General features: G+C 40.0%; 1 long non-coding RNA gene across 2 annotated transcripts in view; it reads right to left on the bottom strand.

The window, feature by feature from the left end:
- LOC130311345 (uncharacterized) overlaps positions 1-17,285 on the bottom strand; it is a 159,858-nt gene that overhangs the window by 105,352 nt on the left and 37,221 nt on the right. Inside the window, exon 1 of one of the 2 annotated variants that reach the window (XR_008859759.1) lies at positions 2,428-2,653. The exons of the other annotated variant lie outside the window; for it this stretch is intronic. This is a non-coding gene — a long non-coding RNA (uncharacterized LOC130311345). Of the gene's footprint in view, positions 1-2,427; positions 2,654-17,285 lie in introns of those variants that run through there. 2 annotated transcript variants of the gene reach the window in all.

Consider the following 17,285-nt stretch of genomic DNA (forward strand, 5'->3'; position numbering starts at 1 on the left):
CCTTGGAAAACCTGTACTGCCCAGCCAGTAGTGTGTCATCAAAGCGGGTAATTAGTGCAGAGGGAGCCATAGTAACCCCAAGGAGAACTTGTCTATCCATGTTAAATATTTATACCAGTCATAGTTTATGACCTGGTCACCATTGTAGAATAAGTGAATAGCCTGCTTTGTATAAAAAACATACATTTATTGTAAGCTTCTTGACATTATAGCAGACAGAATTAAACAAGAAATCTCATGTAAAAACAGTCCTTGCATAAGTAAATAGCTAAATCTATCTTGGGAAGTCCTAAGGTGGACACCTCTGCTAGCATCCTTCATCAGGCTGGTATGGTCTGGTCTGGCCAAGTTCAGGCTGTGCCATTCAGCCACTATATAGTCTCCTCTTGCTGCTGCCAACTCCAGGCTGTGCCATTCAGCCACTACATGGTCTCTTGCTGCCACCAACTTCAGGCTGGGTCATTCAGCCACTATATGGTCTCCTCATGCTTACGCCACCTCCAGGCTGTGTCACTGTACCGCCATGTGGTCTCCTCATGCTGCTAGCACATTAAATAAAACATTTTAGGTTCATCTATTTGAAATCTTAAATTTAAATGTTAAAAAAATATCTTTAATCTTTTCAATTGTGAGGCCCTATGGTCTCGTCAGGCTGTTGCCACCTCCAGGCTGTCATTCAGCAACTTTATGGTCTCCTCATGCTGCCGCCACCTCCACGCTGTGTTATTCAGCCAATGTATGGTCTCCTCATACTGTTGCCACCTCCAGCCTCAGTCATTGTGCCGCTTTGCGATAGTGATTCTAATAGCACTAATCTGCCTGTCATACTGAATAACAGTATTATTTCACTAACCCATCACACTCTCTATGCATGTTACAGCAAGGCAACAATTTGCTCATCTTTATTGGCGACCAGTGGCAGGTGACTGGCTACAAAGTAGTAGTGTTTTCTTCTGCTGGACCTTTGGGAGCCATTATTGTATTAAAGGGGTATTCCAGGCCAAAACTTTTTTTTATATATCAACTGGCTCCGGAAAGTTAAACAGATTTGTGAATTACTTCTATTAAAAAATCTTAATCCTTCCAATAGTTATTAGCTTCTGAAGTTGAGTTGCTGTTTTCTGTCTAACTGCTTTCTGATGACTCACATCCCAGGAGCTGTGCAGCTCCTATGGGGATATTTTCCCATCATGCACAGCTCCCGGGACGTGACATCATCATTGAGCAGTTAGACAGAAAACTTCAGAAGCTAATAACTATTGGAAGGATTAAGATTTTTTAATAGAAGTAATTTACAAATCTGTTTAACTTTCCGGAGCCAGTTGATATATAAAAAAAGTTTTTGCCTGGAATACCCCTTTAAAGTCTGGAGAATTCTCTGGGACTTTGGTAGACGAGTCCAAACCAGGCTAATAGCAACATTCAGTTTTTCACATTTTTTTTCCTTTTCAGCTGTATTGATTTTATGTGACAGCATGGATTTCCCAATGCAAGTTTTGCACCTAGTAGGACCACTGCTGTTTCAATGGCTGGTAATCCATTTATTGCTTTCAGATGTCTCATCTACAATTTTCAACTACAATTTCAGACATCTAATCTACAATTTTCAACTACAATTATGATTATAAAACATCATATTGCTGCTGCATTTTATCAAGCCCAATTAACCAAATACAACACAGTATATAAGCCAAAACATGAAACCATGTCCACCAGTATGCCACGATTGTTTCAAGTTATGTAAAACCTGTATATACTTTTTTTTAAATGAAAATACAGTTGAAACTATTAAGTTGCAGAAATAATAAGGACATATATTTAACATATAGAAAATCCAGTTATAAAGAAATGGTTTCAATTTTTTTTCTTTTGCCCTTAACATAAATTCAATCTTCTAACCTTTCCTTAAAGTTTTCAGTATTTCTGAATATATCATGAGGTCACTGTGTGGGTAGAATAATTCAGAAAGCTCTAAGATTTTTCTCCCACTTAATACATGTAACCCATAGTAAGAAAGTGGTGCTAAGGCAAGCCGAGGAGATTAGTCAGCGAAATGCGATGGCATTAGAGCTCAGCCTCGAGCTGACATTTTTGTAATGTTTCTAAAAATATTACATTGTCATAAGACATATCGCTGAGTGATTAAGAGACTTCTGTCACATATTAAAATGGATGACACATTGTGGGTTTTGGCTTCATATTTCCAAATGCTTGAAATGGAAAGAATAAAAATACAACAAATTTGCTTAACCGTAATAATAAAAAATGACAGGAGCGCTACAATTATGGAAATTGAAATACGTCCTATGGAGCTGCTAGACCAAACGTATGTGATCCCACTAAAACATACACGTTTATTGAAAAGATAATAGTAATTTGTTATGGTCAGCGCTATGGGACTTAATTATATCTCTATATATAACATACCTGATTTGTATATATAGTGGCAGTGTATGCTGTAGGCAGTGTTCTAATGAATACTATTTGTTGCACACTTTTTCGAATTGCGTCGATATCTACAGATAAAAATTGCAATTATATGGATGCTATATATTAAATAAACTGTCGCTGGTACAGAGGGAGATTTATCAAAACCTGTCCAGAGGAAGAGTTTCTGAGTTGCCCATAGCAACCAATCAGATCGCTTCTTAAATTTTTCAGAGGCCTTTTCAAAAATGAAGGAAGCAATCTGATTAGTTGCTATGGGCAACTCAGAAACTTTTCCTCTGGACAGGTTTGGATAAATCTCCCTCTATGGGGGAGATTCATCAAAACCAGTGTAGAGGAAGAGTTGTGCAGTTGCCCATAGCAACCAATCAGACTGCTTCTTTCATTTTTGAAAAGGTCTCTGAAAAATGAAAGAAGCAATCTGATTGGTTGCTATGGGCAACTCAGCAGCTTTTCCAGAAAAGTAAAGTTTAACCACAACACTGTAACACTCTGTCCCACCCCGGGACTCGAACCCTTGGTGGTCTCCCATTCCAATGTGCTGCTAAGACGGTCCTGCTTATCTTACTGCTTCACATGCCATGAGATCCCCATAGACCACAATGGGCCTAATGGTTTCAATGGGAAAAAAAATCACAGTTAATGCACTAGTCATAGTTCCCTATACCATTAAAGAAGGGAGGGCTCAATATTCGCGAATATGCACATATATTTTTGCATATGCGCAAAAAAAAGTGAATATAACGAATATACAAATTTCGCGAATATATGACGAATATTCGTCCATATATTCGCGAAATATCGCGTATTCCAATATGGCCTATGCCGCTCATCACTAGTTGAGCATAGCGTTACACAGTATAACATGCTTATATTTCCAGTACAGTATTACATGCTTATGGTTCCCGTTCAGTATAACACGCTTATGTTTCCCATTCAGTATAACACGCTTATGTTTCCAGTTCAGCATAACATGCTTAAGTTTCCGGTACGGTGTAACACGCTCATACGGTGTAATACAGGTATGTTTTCCATACAGGGTAACACGTTTATATAATTTTTCTATACAGTGTAACAAATTTAGATTTCTATACAGTATAACACACTAAGGTTTCCATAAAGTATCATACGCTTATGTTTTCCATTCGGTATAACACGCCCGTGTTTTCCATACAGTACAACACACTTACAGTATGTTTTCCATACGGAGTTACACGTTTATGTTTTCCATACTATATAATACGCTTATGTGTTCCATATGGTATAACAACGCTTATGTTTCTATACAGCGTAACACGCTTATGTTTCCATACAGAATAACACGATTATGTTTTCCATACGGTATAACATGTTATGTTTTCCATGAGAGATAACACACTCATGTTTCTTACAGTATGACACACTTATGTTTTCCATATGGTATAACACGCTCATGTTCCCATACGGTATAATGTGCTTATGTCACGTTCTGATATAACACGCTTATGTTTTCCATACGGTATAACACGCTCATGTTCCCATACGGTGTAATGTGCTTATGTCACGTTCTGATATAACACGCTTATGTTATTCATACAGTGCTGAGTATATGTTTCTTTGGCATTGTGTTTATGCATGTTAAGCATTGTTATCTTGGAGTTATTACTGCATAAATCTTACTACGTTTGTGTCACTGTAGTATTTACAGCGCTTTTGCTGATATAGCAGTCCTGCTGTGCACATGTTTTTATGGCATTGGGACTACGCTTACGTTGCCATAGCATTGTCACCACACATGTCACTGTAGCATTATTAGTTGCACTTAAGTTACTATAGCTTTGGTAAGCGTGTTACTATTGCTTTGTTGCTATAACATTTCTTTTCATGCATATATTACCATGGTTTTATTAATACGCTCAGGTTAGTACTGCTTTACGCAGGACCTACAGCATTGTTGCTTTGCAGTCTTATTACTCATTGATAAATTAGTTTTGTTACTAAACTTACTACAGGCTTTTGTTATTACGCATCTGACTAGAGTTTGGTCACTGTAGTGTTTTCTTTGTTACTATAGCGTTATGTTACCATGGCATTGTCATTTGGCACCACTACGTTTTACTACAGCTTTGTTACCACACATATGGGAGTATAGTGTTTTATTACCATAGCGTGTGCTTCCATAGCGTTACCATATCATTTTGTTTATTTAGTTGCTTACCATAGCGTGTTGTTTACTATAGAGTTTTGTTTCGTGAGATTTTTTGCGATTCATAAGTGTGTATCATGTTCAAACGCTTAGCTTTACATTTGTGTACAAGTTTGTGTCTCTAGCAGGTGCATACTTTCTTTAGCAAATATGTTCATATACTGTCTGTATGTTCGTTGTGTTTTTAGGGTGTTACGTGCGTTACCATCATGATTGTTTTATTATGGCAGCTTGTCTTTATGTGATATGCATATGTCATTAGTTTGTCACTTTGCATATGTTATCATTCGATGTCATTATGCGTACGTCATTTTTTTTGTTATGGTGATGTTTGCGTTATCATTGCTTGTCACTAGGTAGGTTGTTATTGGTTGCCGTTATGTAGGCGTCATCAGGGTTGTCACTTTGTGCACGGAGCAATGCTTATCAACATGTGTTTTAGTTGGTCGCCACACCTTATCTATAGCCTTGTCACTATGCATACGTTATTATAGCTTATCACCAAGCATACGTAATATAGGTATCACGCATATGTTGTCATAGCTGGTGATACGTATACATTATCATTGCTCAATTCGTTAGCTTCTTGCCATTTCTAGTATTGCTGCATATTAGTTACTATGGTGTTATGACTATTCACGCTATCGTGTTTGCACCTATGACTTAGCATGGTTACGCTTGTGTTCCATCGGCATTTAGGCCTCACACCCATCCTGTACTGTTATAATTCTTTTACCTGCTGCATTCCCTAAAGCTACATCCCTTGTATTACTATGGATTCTGCTTAACAGGACCAGATATTAGCCTGTTGCCTGTCACTATCCAACATGACTGCTTGCTCCTGCTTACAAACACATAGATTCAGTATACTATATTATGTATGCTTCATGTATGTATAACTCTGCATTTCACCAACTCCCCCAATATTGTGTAGGGTCATGTACATTTGTTTATTATGTGTTTTTTTGGTTCACTAATTCCTACATTACTAGTAAAATTTTGCTCTTATCTCTCTCCAAGGCCATTAAAACTTCTGCATGAAAAGTACCGTATATTAGTCCTGATTAATTGTGCCTTGTGCTTATACTGACCCCGGAGTGGTTTCACTGTTGTGCTTATAATATCTGAAGTTTACCACTATAAAAATACCATCTGGTTGGTGCTACCCACATGCCCTAGCTATCAATCTTACATAGCGGTTCCTCATAAGCAAGGTAATCAGTGGTGTTTGCAGTGTCAATGTAATTGACTCCTAGTTTGCTTCCAGTAGCCTAATTCCTTCTGACAGCCACAGTCTTGGATTAATTCTTAGATTCTTTTTACATTTTGTATTTCATTTTACACTGTACTTAGTGCAAAAATGAACTTCAACCGTAAATGAGCTACTTTTAGATAACCCTTTATCACATCAGACCCTTTCTTGACAGCATGGCCTCCATTTTTCTTTCATGGCCTTATTTTTCTGGCATCAGACTTTGATCAGTCATTCTAGAAATATCCTCTTTATTTTTTTAAATCAGGTCATTTTAATATTAAAATTATTATTATTATTATTATTATATGTTGTTTTGTTGTACATCATATATATCAGACAATACTGTCACATAATAGAACAATAGAAATTATAAAAGATTAAAAACACTTAAAGGGGTATTTTTATTTTCTAATTAACTGGTGCCAGTTAAAGAGATTTGTAAATTACTTCTATATAAAAATCTTAATGCTTCCAGTACTTATCAGCTGCTGCATGCTCCAGAGGACGTTGTATAGTTCAGTTGTATAGTTGTATAGTCCATGTCAGGGACTGTCCAGAGCAGGATAGGTTTGCTATGGGAATTTGCTCCCACTTTGGACAGTTCCTAAAATGAACAGAGGTGTCAGCAGAGAGCACTGTGGTCAGACAGAAAAGAACTTCCTTTGTAGCATACAGCATCTGATAAGTACTGGAAGGATTAAGACACTTAAATTGAAGTAATTTACATATCTGTATAACCTTTTGGCACCAGTTGATTTAAAAAAAAAGAAATTCCCACCGGAGTACCCCTTTAACCCATACAGGACCCAGGGCGTATGGATACGTCTTCTGTACCTGGGTCTTAAGGACCCAGGGCGCACCTGTACGGCCGTTGGAATTTCGGTCCCCGCCGCGCGCTGGGCGGGGACCGGACCGGGGTGACTGCTGATATCGATCAGCAGGCACCCCACACAAATGCCCAGGGGGGTCATCAGCCCCCCCCCATGTCGGCGATCGGCGCAAATCGCAAGTGAATTCACACTTGCGATTTGCGCCGATTCCGGGTCATACGGGTCTATGGTGACCCGGTGACCCGGAATATAAGGGGGATCGCGGTTGTCTAAGACACCCACGATCCCCCTGAAGGGATAGGAGTGAGGTGGCAGGGGTGCCACCCCTCCTATCCCTGCTATTGATCGTCAGACGCGACTACCAATGGCAGAACGGGGGCGGCGGGGTTAACTTTCGTTTTCCCCATTCTGCCCACCCACAATAGGCGGGGCAGTATGGGGAACCGGGCGCCGAAGATCCACTTACCCGTCGGTGGAGGTTGCTGGATGCGATCGGCGCGGGCGGCATGTCGTGCGGCAGAAGAAGACGGCTCCCTGGATCCGACCGAAGCCGGTAAGTTGCCTAGCGACATCTAGAGGGCTACAGTCTGAGACTGTAGCCCTCCAGATGTTACAAAATACAACTCCCTGCATGCCCAGACAGCTGTTTGGGCATGCTGGGATTTGCAGTTTTGCAACAGCTGGAGGTCTACAGTTTAGAGACCACTGCACAGTGATCTCTATACTGCCCTCTAGATCTTGTAAAACTACAACTCCTAGCATGCCCACACAGCAGTTTGCTGTCTGTGCATGCTGGAATTTGTAGTTTTGCAACATCTGGAGGTCCACAGTTTGGAGATCACAGTGCAGTGGTCTCTAACTGTAGCCCTCCAGATGTTGCAAAACTGCAAATCCCAGCATGTCAAAACAGCTGTCTCGGCATGCTGGGAGTTGTAGTTGCGTACCTCTAGCTGTTGCATAACTACATCTCCCAGCATGCACTTCGGCGATCAGTACATGCTGGGAGTTGTAGTTTTGCAACAGCTATAGACACACTGGTTGGAAAATACTGAGTTAGGTAACAGAACCTAACTGAAGGTTTTCCAACCAGTGTGCCTCCAGCTGTTGCAAAACTACAACTCCCAGCATGCACGGTCTGTCAGTACATGCTGGGAGTTGTGGTTTTGAAACAGCTGGAGGTTTGCCCCCCATGTGAATGTTCAGGATACATTCACACAGGCAGGTTTACAGTAAGTTTCCTGCTTCAAGTATGAGCTGCGGCAAATTTTTCGCTGCAGCGCAAATTTCTAGCAGGAAGCTCACTGTGAACCTCTGTCAGTGTGAATGTACCCTAAAAACACTACACTACACTAACACATAATAAAGGGTAAAACACTACATATACACCCCCTTACACTGTCCCCCGCAATAAAAATGAAAAACGTATTGTACGGCAGTGTTTCCAAAACGGAGCCTCCAGCTGTTGCAAAACAACAACTCCCAGCATTTCCGGACAGCCACTGACTGTCCAGGAATGCTGGGAGTTTAGCAACAGCTGGAGACACCCTGTTTGGGAATCACTGGCGTAGAATACCCCTATGTCCAACCCTATGCAATCCCTAATTTCGTCCTCAAATGCGCATTGGCGCTCTATCACTTCGGAGCCCTGTCGTATTTCAAGGAAACCGTTTAGGGCCACATATGGGGTATTTCCGTACTCTGAAATTGCACTACAAATTTTGGGGGGCTTTTTCTCCTTTTACCCCTGTAAATTTAAAATGTTACACTGACATGCTGGTGTTGCCCCATACTTTTTATTTTCACAAGTGTTAAAAGGAAAAAAAGACCCCCAAAATTTGCAACGCAATTTCTCCTGAGTATGGAAATACCCCAGATGTGGGTGTAAAATGCTCTGCAGGTGCACAACAAGGCTCAGGAGTGAGAGCGCACTATGTACATTTGAAGCCTAAATTGGTGATTTGCACAGGGGTGGCTGATATTACAGCGGTTCTGCCATAAACGCAAAAAAAGAGATACCCACATGTGACCTCATTTTGGAAACCACACCCCTCATGCAACGTAACAAGGGGTATAGTGAGCCTTAACACCCCACAGGTGCTTGACGAATTTTCAGTAAAGTTGGATGTGAAAATTAAAAAAAAAAAATGTCCACTAAAATGCTGGGGTTACCCAAAATGTTTCATTTTCACAAGGAAAAAAAACCACCAAAATTTGTAACTCCATTTCTTCTGAGTATATAAATACCCCATATGTGGATGTAAAGTGCTCTGCTGGCGCACTACAATGCTCAGAAGAGAAGGAGCACCATTGGGATTTTGAAGAGAAAATTTGTCCGGAATTGAAGGCCACGTGTGTTTACAAAGCCCCCATAGAGCCAGAACAATGGATCCCATTTTGGAAACTACACACCTCATGTAATGTAATAAGGGGTACAGTGAGCATTTGCGCCACTCAGTTGTCTGACAGTTTTTTGAAACAGTGGTCCGTGAAAATGAAAAATGTAATTTTTCATTTGCACAGCCCACTGTTCCAAAGATCTGTGAAATGCAAGTGGATGTAAATACTCACTGCACCCCTTAATAAATCCTGTGGGGGGTGTAGTTTCAAAAATGGGGTCACATGTGGGGGGGGGGTCCACTGTTCTGGCACCACGGGGGGCTTTGTAAACACACATGGCCCCAACTTCTATTCCAACCAAATTCTGTCACCAAAAGCTCAATCGCGCTCCTCCTCTTCTGTGCATTGTAGAAATGGGGTAACAAGAAATGGGGTTACAAATTTTGGGTGTCATTTTATCCTATTACCCCTTGTAAAAAATTATAATTTGGGGGAAAGCCAGCATTTTAGTGAAAACGGTTACGTGCCTTGAGGGGTGTAGTTTCCAAAATAGTATGCCAAGTGTTTTTTTTTTTTTGGCTGTTCTGGCAGTATAGGGGCTTCCTAAATGCAACATGCCCTCCAAAAACCATTTCAGCAAAATTCCCTTTTCAAAAGCCAAATGTGACTCCTTCTCTTCTGAGCATTGTAGTGCGCTTGCAGAGCACTTGACGTCCACACATGGGGTATTTCCATACTCAGAAGAGATGGGTTTACACATTTTGGGGGGCATTTTGTCCTATTATCCCTTGTAAAAATTTTAAATTTGGGGGAAAACTAGCATTTTAGTGAAAAAAAAATCATTTACACATCCAACTTTAACAAAAAGTTGTGAAACACCTGTGGGGTGTAAAGGCTCACTGGACCCCTTGTTACATGCCTTGAGGGGTGTAGTTTCCAAAATAGTATGCTATGTGTTTTTTTTTTTTTTTGCTGTTCTGGCACCATAGGGGCTTCCCAAATGCGACATGCCCCCACAAAAATCCCATTGTCGCTCCTTCCCTTCTGATCCCTCTACTGCGATCGCCAAACACTTGACATACACATATGAGGTATTTCCTTACTCAAGAGAAATTGGGTTACACATTTTAGGAAGATTTCTCTCCTTTTACCCCTTCTAAAAATTCTAAAACTGGGTCTACAAGAACATGCCAGTGTAAAAAAAAGATTTTGAATTTTCTCCATCAATTTGCTGCTATTCCTGTGAAACACCTAAAGGGTTAACAAACCTTTTTAATGTCATTTTGAATACTTTGAGGGGTGCAGTTTTTATAATGGGGTCATTTGTGGGGTATTTCTAATAAGAAGGCCCTTCAAATCCACTTCAAAACAGAACTGGTCCCTGAAAAATTGGAAAACTGCTGCTATACTTTCTAGCCCTCTGATGTCTTCCAAAACTAAAAACATGTCAACTTCATGATGCAAACATAAAGTAGACGTGGTGTATATGTGAATCAATATATAATTTATTTGGGATATTCATTTTCCTTATATGCAGAAAGCTTCAAAGTAAAAAAAAAAATGCAACATTTTTATTTTTTTCATCAAATTTTTAAATTTTTCACCAAGAAACTATGCAAGTATCGACAACATTTTACCACTAACATAAAGTAGAATATGTTACGAAAAAACTATCTCTCAGAATCAGAATGAAAGGTAAAGGCATCCCAGAGTTATTAATGCTTAAAGTGAAAGTGGTCCGATGTTCAAAAAATGGCCGGGTCCTACAGTGAAAATTGGCTGGGTCCTTAACTCCTTAACGACGCAGGACGTATATTTACGTCCTCTGCCAGCTCCCGCAATATGCCGCGGGGTGACGCGGTGTCCCCGCATCATATCGGGTCGGTCCCGGCGGCTATCAACGGCCGGGACCTGCGGCTAATACAGGACATCACCGATCGCGGTGATGCCCTGTATTAACCCTTCAGACGCGGCGATCAAAGCTGACCGCCGCGTCTGAAGTGAAAGTGAAAGTATCCCGGCTGCTCAGTCGGGCTGTTCAGGACCGCCGCGGTGAAATCGCGGCGTCCCGCACAGCTTGCAGGACATTGGGAGGGCCCTTACCTGCCTCCTCGGTGTCCGATCGACGAATGACTGCTCCTTGCCTGAGATCCAGGCAGGAGCAGTCAAGCGCCGATAATGCTGATCACAGGCGTGTTAATACACGCCAGTGATCAGCATGAGAGATCAGTGTGTGCAGTGTTATAGGTCCCTGTGGGACCTATAACACTGAAAAAAAAAAAAGTAAAAAAAAAGTGTTAATAAAGGTCATTTAACCCCTTCCCTAATAAAAGTTTGAATCACCCCCCTTTTTCCATAAAAAAAAACCAGTGTAAATAAATAAAAAATAAAAAACATATGTTGTATGTGCGTAAATGTCCAAACTATAAAAATATATAATTAATTAAAGCGCACGGTCAATGGCGTAGGCGCAAAAAAATTCCAATGTCCAAAAAAGCGTATTTGTGGTCACTTTTTATACCATTAAAAAATTAATAAAAAGTTATCAAAAGTCCGATCAAAACAAAAATCATACCGATAAAAACTTCAGATAATGGCGCAAAAAATGATTCCTCATACCGCCCTGTACGTGGAAAAATAAAAAAGTTATAGGGGTCAGAAGTTGACATTTTTAAACGTATAAATTTTCCTGCATGTAGTTATGATTTTTTTCCAGAAGTACGACAAAATCACACCTATATAAGTAGGGTATCATTTTAACCGTATGGACCTACAGAATAATTATAAGGTGTAATTTTTACCGAAATATGCACTGCGTAGAAACGGAAGCCCCCAAAAGTTACAAAATGGTGTTTTTTCTTCGATTTTGTCGCACAATGATTTTTTTTCTGTTTCGCCGTGAATTTTTGGGTAAAATGACTAATGTCAGTGCAAAGTAGAATTGGTGACACAAAAAATAAGCCATAATATGGATTTTTAGGTGGAAAATTGAAAGGCATATGATTTTTAAAAGGTAAGGAGGAAAAAACGAAAGTGCAAAAACTGAAAAAATCTGAGTCCTTAAACACTTAAAAATATATATTTTTTTTAATTAAAACGTTTTTGAAGTTTCTTACAATTTGTATACAGTTGTTTTTTTTTTTTTTTATAACTGTAGGGAAAATCAGCCTTTAAAGATAAATTAATAATGCAGAATGTTTTTGCTTCTTAATTGATTTCAATGTTTCAATTGCATCTCAGCTTTTTTTCAGCTCTACATAAATATTATCTAAACTAAGGCTGGGTTCACATGCTACGGTGAGCTGGCATATTTCACAGCATACCCGCATCAGGCCCATGGCCTTTGATGGACCTCCAGCGTGTTGTAACTATGACATGACAGTCACAAATAAACCAAAGCAGTTGGAATTTTTGGTGGCAGGTCATAATTTGCTCATGACTTTGCTACTTGCTTGCAAAATTTCTGTGATTTTTTTTACAGCCAAACTACAACTGTAGCAAATATTTTGGTCATGTGACTATCTATGTCACCATGTAGACCTAGTTTATGTTCAGGAAATAGTCACTAAAAGACTACTTTTGGTCTATAAAGTTAATGGACACACCAAGGGTTTGCTTCAGCATACACCTGCACACTTTTTTTCCAATATTTTGACAAACACCAGCACTACACAACCCAAGGCTGTGTTCACACATCAGAATTCCCATGCCAGACTCCGCATTGGAATTTGGCACAAAGATTCCGCTGCAGCAGAGTCCAGTCCAATTAAACGGGATTCTGATGCGTAGTGCACACGGTGGAATTTCCGGCGCAAAAATTAAATTTTCCGTGTCTGCACAAAGAATGAACATTGTTTGTGCGGAGTCTACATGGTTGAACTCGAAGGACTCCAGCCTGATGAAGGAGGTGGCGGAAGCCTTTTTCACCTCAGAAACGCGTTGCTAATAAACTCAATGAAAATATGCCGCAGACTCATCCCTCTGTTCCCATGACTGATTGAAGATACCTAGGCCATATAAAGCCATCCTGGAGGGGGGGTATGTGGAATAATTTTGCATCCCCCCAACGTGGAGTAAGTTACAGCCTCGTTTCCTATTGCTTTTGTTTTTCTCACTAATATCCTCCTGAGCGCTGGTTATTTTTATTTTCCTCTATTATATTGTCCACACGGCTGTACTTGAAGTTCACCCGGATCCATACCCTGACGCTCTCCAATCTTGATTGGATAGCTACCTTGGTGGAGGAATGCCATTCAACAAATTTTTATACACCAACGTGGCCCTGGTGGTGTCTGCGGTGGATCCCATATTTTATGAAACTCACTGCTCACACCGGGTGAGTGCCCTCCATTTATAATCCCCTTATTTTTATTTTATTTTTCTTCAGATTGTAGCGCTCCCTTTTATTAATTCTCTGTTAAATCGAAGGACTCTTGTCTTTTTCAACCTTACAAACTATGTTACTATGTGTGAATCCATGAGAACAAACCTCCAAATGTATCTACATAAAATCAAAAGCATACAGATACGGTATGGACAACACAGCATGTTTTACTGCGCAAGCACAGCTTCTTCAGGCATGCAGCATTAAATGGTTGCACAATAAATTAGTTCAGCTTTAGATCCTTGTGGTCCTGCTGAATTTTGTTCGGTTCAGTGCCAAAGATTCCTGAACATACTATAGTCACTTCCACGCCATCTTCTCCTATATTTGGAAGGCTGCAGACGGGCACGCTATCCCTGCTTGATGTCACGCTTCCCATTGTTGTGTATGTGGATTCACAACTCCAGTTGGTAAGCGGCTGCCATATCCCCCTCCCCATTCTGCCTCACTTCAGATCCTGCACACGGAAAGCCTCTCTCTCTTTTTTCAGATTGAAGCTTTTTAGGACACATTGCTTAGGCTAGGTTCACACCACATTTTTGTTTACTTTTAACATATGTTTTTTAGAAAAAAATGTATACATTAGTGAATGCTGCTTTATGCCATTTATTTCCTATTCACACACACACACACACACACACACACATATTACAGCAAAACTAAATGAACCATAACGTAAAGAGTGAAACGGAGAAAAAATGTGCTGTGAAACCAGCCTTACAACATGGGCTTATAGATGTGGCAAACAATAATAATTAAATTGGACCTAGTTTTCTAGAAAGGCAATAAACTCAACCAAATTGCCTGCTAGACTCCAGCAACCAGGAGCCTAATCAGCTGAGATTCATAAGTAAGTTGAGGTCAGTTCACACTACATGCAGTTTTGAAGCATTTTCTTATTCAAAGTGCATTTTTAAAGGGGTACTCCGGTGGAAACCTTTTATTTTATTTTTTTTTAATTTTTTTTTTTAAATCAACTGGTGCCAGAAAGTTAAACAGATTTGTAAATTACTTCTATTAAAAAAATCTTAATCCTTCCTGTACTTATTAGCTGCTGAATACTACAGTGGAAATTATTTTCCGTTTGAAACACAGAGCTGTCTGCTGACATCATGAGCACAGTGCTCTCTGCTGACATCTCTGTCCATTTTAGGAACTGTCCAGGGTAAAAGGAAATCCCCATAGCAAACATATGCTGTTCTGGACAGTTCATAAAATGGACAGAGATGTCAGCAGAGAGCACTGTGCTCGTGATGTCAGCAGACAGTTCTGTGTTTCAAAAAGAAAAGACTTCCCGCTGTAGTATTCAGCAGCTAATAAGTACAGGAAGGATTAAGATTTTTTAATAGACGTAATTTACAAATCTGTTTAACTTTCTGGCGCCAGTTGATTTAAAAAAAAAAAAAAAAAAGTTTTTCACAGGAGTACCCCTTTAAGAAATATTGCCATGAGGAGAAAGTGATCTGGCCTATAATCACAATTGAGGTGTTTGGCTTTAGACTGTATTTGCACATTGGATTTTTACTGCATTTTTCACACATTTGAATTTGGATTTTTATTTTATTTGACTATGCTACAGGGGCTGTAAAGTTAGTGTAGTTCATAACATCGTGTCTGTACCTGTGCGTGACGGTTTTCTCACAATTCTTATGTGATTTTCAATTCTTATGTGGTGTTTATGTTTAACAGCATACAAAATGGCTGTTGTGTCAGATTTTTCCCAGGTTGCAATGCGGCCGAGACCTGACTAGTCAGCTGATGACAGGGAGCCTGTCGGCTTCAATGGGTGAAGCGATCGCTTGGTGGGAGAGAGATCAATCTGCAACTAATGCAACAGCTGAAGGCACCCTGATTGAAAACCACAGGACTTTTGAATGGATGCAGCACATTTATGTTTCAATGGGCTGATGTGTGAGAGGAAGGAAAATGGAATTATGGGATTTGTAGGCAAAGAAGAAAACTCAGAAAGAAAATACCAGTTCACAAAAAGCTAGCCACAGTGTTATGGTAATCTGACAACATAGCCATTTAGCCCCAAGACAAGTGATGATCCTTCCTAAGCATGTCCATCACTGTCTGCCAGGTACATACTAAAAGCACCTTATGGTGGAAAACCCCTTTAACTTAATTTTGGCTGTTTTTTGCTGCAATTTTCCAAAATCATGGTAAAAAATTATGTTTTTACCTTGAGTTGCACAACTGTGAAAATCACAGCAAAACAAACAAAAAAAACATCAAAAATACTTATTAAATACTTGTCATAATAACCGTCAATCATTAGACCCAAAGTTGGCCAGAAACTTGCAGCAATAATAAAGATGCAACAGGTTGCAACCCTTGAGAAAGTTTTCATACAAAACATACATCGAGGCTGGCTAAATCTGTGACAAAATGGGTAAGCAAGCATATCCTCACAAGTGGGGGGAGAAGTATGTGCGAATAGTTTATAGGTTTTCCTTAGCCACAATCAGTGGAAAGGACAGAAATTGTGCCTATTTGTTTACTGAAAACAAATAGGCACAACCTAACTTAGTATTATGAACTTGGTTACCCTGGCAATATTGCACATTTATTGATTTACATAAGACACCTCACAGTTCAGCATTTTTGCTGTAGATAAGAGAAAGGAAAAACCGGTGACTCACCAATCTTGTGTCTTCCAACTTCTTTTATTGGATAAAATACTCACTTGCATTCATAGGGAAGGGACATACACAGGGGAGGTACAAGGAGGCAACAAGCTCCATTTCGCACTGCCTATGTGCACCATAAATACAGGTAAAACCAAATAGTGACCACCCACACACGTGATCGGTAACGTCAGAGTATGGGTGGAGCCTTCACAAGCACACTACTGTATCTGCTCTGTCGTTTAACCCTAGAGGGCCTGTTGCATTGGATCTAATGATCCAATGCAACTCCCTTTGGAGAAGTTTCTTATCTATATTTTCTCCAATCCGACTTTTTCAAGCCCTGCGAACTGTAAGACTTCAGGGTTATTCTCATGCGTTTCTTTAATGTGGAATAATAGACGGGCGCACCTTGCTTACCCGTGCGTATGGAATAAAAATGTTCCCTAATCAGCACGAATAGTTGGCGCCCCGTCTTCCCAACATAGTAGAAACCACATGGGCAGAAAATCACATACACTACATTTTTAGATCTGCAGGTTGTTTGTTTACTGTATGATGAATAGGTCCTATTCTCATGTGTTTAGTAGACATGTTGTACTTGCAGAAGTTGCAACTCTTGCATTTAAAATTCCCTTTTGGAGTAAAATCTCCTAACCATGTAGTTCTCCTAACCATGCAGTTTTTCTTTTAGTATCTTGCTCTTTGTTATGTGCTATTCTTAATGTGTCTCCTATTATTCTGTTCTTTTTGTAAGTGATTCTTGGTTTCTTCCTTGCTACATTTTTTTATGTCTCGTCTGACTCTAGAATGTACCAATTTCTCCTTATTGTGGCTTTAATTGTCTTATTCATTGGAGAATGGGATATGCACTTTTTCTTAATCTATCTGCTAACTCGTCAGCCTGTTTTTATATGTTTCTTCCTTAGTGTTGTTACGTTTTAATCTAATAAATTGCCCATATGGTATTCCCTTTTTAACTTCTTGCTGGTGTGAACTGTTATAATGAAGTAGGGTGTTCCTGGCCACTTCTTTCCTGTACCCTTCAGTAATCAGAGCGTTATCCACATTGTTTAACCTGACATCTAAGAAATCTGATGTGTCCCCTCTGTTACGCCGAGCGCTCCGGGTCCCCGCTCCTCCCCGGAGCGCTCGCAGCGTGTCGCAGCGCCCCGGTCAGACCCGCTGACCGGGAGCGCTGCATTAATGTTACCGG

The sequence above is a fragment of the Hyla sarda genome, chromosome 1, assembly GCF_029499605.1.
Source record: "Hyla sarda isolate aHylSar1 chromosome 1, aHylSar1.hap1, whole genome shotgun sequence".
NCBI lineage: Eukaryota > Metazoa > Chordata > Amphibia > Anura > Hylidae > Hyla > Hyla sarda.